General features: G+C 37.8%; 1 pseudogene; it reads left to right on the top strand.

Moving 5' to 3' along the window:
- Positions 1-1,514: 1,514 nt before the first annotated feature.
- LOC143639066 (heat shock protein HSP 90-beta pseudogene) lies at positions 1,515-3,788 on the top strand (annotated as a pseudogene).
- Positions 3,789-6,395: the final 2,607 nt, after the last annotated feature.

Below are 6,395 nucleotides of genomic sequence, written 5' to 3'. Positions count from 1 at the left end.
TCATATATAAATTTAAGGGAGATGCAATGATTAAAACAATCTTTAAAAAAGAACAAGGATAGGACACACACTTTTCCATTTCAAAATTTATTGTGAAGCAATAGTAATCAAGACAGTGTGGTACTAGCAATAAGGATAGACATATATATAGATCAATGCAATAAAATTGAGAGTTCAGAAAAGGATTCATATGCCTACAGTCAATTGATTTTTGACAAGGTCTTCAGACCATTCAATAGTGAAAGAAAAGCCTGTTCAATAAGTGTTGGTGGGACAAATGGACATCCACATGTGAAAGAAACTGGACCCCCTAAATCACACCATATACAAAACTTAACTGAAAATTATTCAATGACATAAATATAAGATACAATTAGCCATAAAACTCTTGGAAGAAAATCAGAGAAAATTTGAGGAGCTTGGATTTGTCAGTGAATTCTTGGATATATATATATATATAAAACAGATAAATTAGACCTCATCAAAATGAAAAACATTTGTGCTTGAAAATATACTACAAAGAAAGTGAAAAGACATGTCATAGTCTGGAAGAAAATATTTGCAAATCATACATCTGATAAAAAACTTGAATCTGGAACTTATTAATAACTTACAACTCAATAATAAGATTATAAATCATCTAAATGAATAATAGGCTAAGGCTCCAAATACATATTTCTGTAAAGAAAATATGTAAGTAGCTAATAAAAACATGAAGAGTTGGGGTCTGGGGTTATGGCTCAGCGGTAGAGCGCTTGCCTTGCATGTGTGAGGCCCTGGGTTCGATCCTCAGCACCACATAAAAATAAATAAATAAAATAAAGGTATTGTGTCCAATGACAACTAAACATTATTCAAAAAAAAAAAAAAAACCACATGAAAAGTTGCTTGGTATCATTAGTCATTAGGGGAATACAAAATAAAATTCCCAAAGAAATACCTCTAAAAACCATTAGATGCCTATTTACAAAAATAACATAAAAATGGGATTTGGAGAATCTGAAACCTTCATATACTGCTGGTGAAAATGTAAACTGGTGCAAAATTTCTGGAAAATAATCTACCAGTTCTTCAAAACTTTAAACATAGTGTTATCATTTGACTCAGCATTTAAACTCTTAATAATATAACCAAGAGAAATGAAAACATATGTCCACAATAAACTTGTAAATGAATGTTTATAGTAGCAGTATTCATGACAGCTTTAAGGTGGAAATAAGTAAAATATTCACAAACTGAGGAATGTTAAACAAAATGTTTTACCCATACAATGGAATGTTAGTCAGCCATAAAAAAGAATGAATTACAGGTTTATGCTATGATATGGATGAACCTTGAAAATATTATGATAACTGAAAGAAGGCAAATACAAGTGCAACATTTCATGATTCTGTTTATATGAAATATCCAGAATAGGTCATTTAGAGAGATAGAAAATAGACTACTGATTGCTAGGGCTTGAAGGAAATGAAAGGGAAGGGAGTTAAGAGTGATAGCTAGCTCTTGAGTCACCCCCACGCTGCCTAGGTGTCGCGAGCGAGTCACACACTCTTCGGGCCTACCCTTCTCTTAACACTCGCAGTCCTTTCTCTCTCAAGATGCCTGAGGAAGTGCACCATGGAGAGGAGGAGGTGGAGACGTTTGCCTTTCAGGCAGAAATTGCCCAACTCATGTCTCTCATCATCAATACCTTTTATTCCAACAAGGAAATTTTCCTTCGGAAATTGATCTCTAATGCTTCTGATGCCTTGGACAAGATTCGCTATGAGAGCCTGACAGACCCTTCCAAGTTGGACAGTGGTAAAGAGCTGAAAATTGACATAATCCCCAACCCTCAGGAAAGGACTCTGACTTTGGTGGACACAGGCATTGGCATGACCAAGGCTGATCTCATAAACAACTTGGGAACCATTGCCAAGTCTGGGACTAAAGCATTTATGGAGGCTCTTCAGGCTGGTGCAGACATATCCATGATTGAGCAATTTGGTGTTGGATTTTATTCTGCTTATCTAGTGGCAGAGAATGTGGTTGTGATCACAAAGCATAATGATGATGAACAGTATGCTTGGGAGTCTTCTGCTGGGGGATCTTTCACTGTGCGGGCTGATCATGGTGAGCTCATTGGCCGGGGTACTAAAGTCATTCTCCACCTCAAAGAAGACCAGACAGAGTACTTGGAGGAGAGGCGGGTCAAAGAAGTGGTGAAGAAGCACTCACAGTTCATAGGCTATCCAATCACCCTTTATTTGGAGAAGGAACGAGAGAAGGAAATCAGTGATGATGAGGCAGAGGAAGAGAAAGGTGAGAAAGAAGAGGAAGATAAAGATGATGAGGAAAAACCCAAGATTGAAGATGTGGGCTCAGATGAGGAGGATGACACTAGTAAGGATAAGAAGAAGAAAACAAAGAAGATTAAGGAGAAATATATTGATCATGAAGAACTGAACAAGACCAAGCCCATTTGGACCAAAAACCCCGATGACATCACTCAGGAAGAATATGGAGAATTCTACAAGAGTCTAACCAATGATTGGGAAGACCACCTGGCAGTCAAGCACTTCTCTGTAGAAGGTCAGTTGGAATTCAGGGCATTGCTGTTCATCCCTCGGCGGGCTCCCTTTGACCTCTTTGAGAACAAGAAGAAGAAGAACAACATCAAACTCTATGTCCGTCGTGTGTTCATCATGGACAGTTGTGATGAGCTGATACCAGAGTATCTCAATTTTATTCGTGGTGTTGTTGACTCTGAGGATCTGCCCCTGAATATCTCCCGAGAAATGCTCCAGCAGAGCAAAATCTTGAAAGTTATTCGCAAAAACATTGTGAAGAAGTGCCTTGAGCTCTTCTCTGAGTTGGCAGAAGACAAGGAGAACTACAAAAAATTCTATGAGGCATTCTCTAAAAATCTTAAGCTTGGAATCCATGAAGATTCTACTAATCGGAGACGCCTTTCTGAGCTGCTGCGCTATCACACCTCTCAGTCTGGAGATGAGATGACTTCTCTGTCAGAGTATGTTTCTCGCATGAAGGAGACACAGAAGTCCATCTATTACATTACTGGTGAAAGCAAAGAGCAGGTGGCCAACTCTGCTTTTGTGGAGCGTGTGCGGAAGCGTGGCTTTGAGGTAGTATATATGACTGAGCCTATTGATGAGTACTGTGTACAGCAACTCAAGGAGTTTGATGGGAAGAGCCTGGTCTCTGTGACCAAGGAAGGCCTGGAGCTACCTGAGGACGAGGAGGAAAAAAAGAAAATGGAGGAGAGCAAGGCGAAATTTGAGAACCTTTGCAAGCTTATGAAAGAAATCTTGGATAAAAAGGTTGAGAAGGTGACAATCTCCAATAGGCTTGTGTCTTCACCCTGCTGCATTGTTACCAGCACCTATGGCTGGACAGCCAACATGGAGCGGATTATGAAGGCCCAGGCACTTCGAGACAACTCCACAATGGGCTACATGATGGCCAAAAAGCACCTGGAGATCAACCCTGATCACCCCATTGTGGAGACATTGCGGCAAAAGGTAGAGGCAGATAAAAATGACAAGGCTGTCAAGGACCTGGTGGTGCTGCTATTAGAAACTGCGCTGCTCTCTTCTGGCTTCTCCCTTGAGGATCCTCAGACCCACTCCAATCACATCTACCGCATGATAAAGCTAGGCCTAGGCATTGATGAAGATGAAGTGACAGCAGAGGAACCCAGCAGTGCTGTTCCTGATGAGATAACCCCTCTCGAGGGTGATGAGGATGCATCTCGCATGGAAGAAGTAGATTAGGAGTTGCTACTGAGAAATCTGCCCTCTGTATAGTTCCCCCTGGCTCCCACAGTAGCCTTGAGTGGCCCTCTCCCACCTGGCTTCCTCTGCTGATTGATGTTATAGTGTTTTTTTCTCCTGTCCTTGGCATCTTAATTAAGGCAGGAAATAAGGACCTCAAGCCCTCCATCCCCTACCTAGTTTGGCTGCAGGGTTGGATGTTGTATTGTGTTTTTGTTTTATTTCGTTCCACAATTAAAGTATGCAAAATAAAGAAGATGCAGTTTTATACAAAAAAAAAGAGTGATAGCTAGCAGGACATAGTGGTGCAGGCCTGTAATCTCAGCAATTTAGGAGGATGAGGCAGGAGGATTCAACCTCAGTAATTTAGTGAGGCCCTCGGCAACTTAACAAGACTCTGTCTCAAAAAATAAAAAGTGAAAAGGAGTGGGGATATAGTTCAGTGTTATAGCACCCCTGTACCAAAAAAAAAAGAAAGGCAGATAACTAAATAGCTAAAGCTATTTATAGCTAAAGCCTATTTATAGAATTTTTATCTGGAGTCATGAAAATATTTTAAATTTGATTGGGTTGATGGTTGCAGAAATTTGTAAATATACTATATATCATTAAATTGTACCCTTTAAATGTGTGAGTCATATAATATCTGAATTATGTAACAGGGAATCTGTTACCAAAAACATACAACAAAGGAAAATATTGTTTCTATCATTTTACACTCTCTTTACACTATGATAAAAATAGTGTGAAGCAGACATTTCTGCTTCTTAAAAGAAGAAGAAGAAAGGAAGGAAGGAATGAAGGAAGGAAGGAAGATAAGAGTTAGAGGAAGGAAGAGGTAAAGTCAGCTCTACCAAATATATACATGCCTATAAATGAGCAAGAATCCAATCAGGCTATTTCCAATTTTCTATGTGGTTGTAAATAAACTGGCCACAGGGTAAAATAAATTTGAATGTCTTGTATTTTTTTGTACTTTGCTGCCTACCTCCTAGCTGAAATGATATTTAGCACTCCTACCAATATGGTCAAGTACTCTTCCTCAGGACAAAGAAAATTCCTTCTTTAAAACAAAACAAAAAAAAGTGCCAATGGGCAAAAGGAAAGAAAGCCACCTGGCTTTGTCTTTCTTGTTGACAAATATAAATCATCTTCTTTTCTTCCTTTTAAAGAAAGGATTTAAAGATTGTTCCTTTAATCTTAACATAATTTCCAAAGATAGCAGATTCTTGTAATTCATCTGCAGAACAATAAAAAGTTAATACTAAAAGAAAAAAAGAAATAAGCCAGCATACCTAAGATCTTCCTTTACTCACCCAAAATATAGTTTATCAGAGTATGTTCATCAGAAAAATCTCAGGGCATGTAAGGATAATGAGGGAATAATTTAAAAATTGACTTAGAAATCAAAAGCATACTGTTATGACAGTTCATACATTTCATGACAGACATCTGCCTTAACATGGCCCTTTCCTTATTCAATGGTGAATTCAAAATTTCCCTACCTTTGAAGTGTCCCCTTTGAAACAAAATAGAGCAAAAAATTTATATCCATAAACTGTCACCTAATATGTTGCAATCAGTTACAGATAAATAGCATTTTCATATTTTTATTTTACTTTAATTGACCCAATAAATAAAATCCACTGTTTGAAAAGTGAATAATGTCTAGGAATTCAACTTCTGAATATATTTTAAATATTCCTATTTGTCAAATAGAAAAGATTAACTCTTATAAATACAGAATGTCAAGATCAAACAAAAGAACATGGTTAATGGTAGAATTTTAAAGCAAATGAATTTAGAGGGAATGAAAATTTGGCTCCATTTGACAAGTCCCTGATGTTTCTAGAACTTAGAAGTAACCTAGCAACTTTTAAACTTGTAACCTTATTCCTGAAGTAGAAAGATGAGGTATGTATATGACACCTGAAAACAAGCATCTTTCCAGAACCTCAAATGTACTTGAAGATTTGGAGGAAAGCATTACTACACAAGTTTATTCACACTTTCTTGAAGTACATTGCAAATGTTTATATGGAATTTTAACCATAAAATAATAGAGAAATGCTAGACTATACTTGAAAGTCATTAAAAGAACAAGGGAGATAGGCAGCTTCTATCTTGACCCCTATGATCTCTACCTCTTAGTGTTCATACCCTCATGTAATTCCAGCCCCTTGAGTGTGGGCTACATTTATCAACTCTAACAAATAAAATAAGCCAGAAGTGATAGGAAGTCATTTTAAGATTAGATTACAAAAAAAAAAATTAGGCTACAAAAGGCTGTGGCTTGCCTCTTCAGTTACCTCTTTGAGGTGTATGCTTCAAGAGAAGGCAGCTGCCATGTTCTGTGTTGTTCTATGTAGGGGCTGACATGGCAAGGACTTGAGGCCTACCAACAGCCACCTGAGTGAACTTGGAAATGTATCTTCTCCCAATTAAGCCTTGAAATGATGGCAACCTCAGAACACAAATTGATTGCAGCCTTATGTCTGATACTGAGCCAGAGACACCCAGGTATAGAAACTGAGATAACAAATTCCTGTAGTTATAAACCTCCATAAAGTTTTTGGTAATTTGTTAAGCATCAGTAGATAACTGATATAGCATGAAAAGTAA

The sequence above is a fragment of the Callospermophilus lateralis genome, chromosome X (assembly GCF_048772815.1).
Source record: "Callospermophilus lateralis isolate mCalLat2 chromosome X, mCalLat2.hap1, whole genome shotgun sequence".
Taxonomy (NCBI): Eukaryota; Metazoa; Chordata; class Mammalia; order Rodentia; family Sciuridae; genus Callospermophilus; species Callospermophilus lateralis.
Note: the sequence above shows the minus strand (reverse complement) of the source record. Positions and strands in the feature narration are given on the sequence as shown.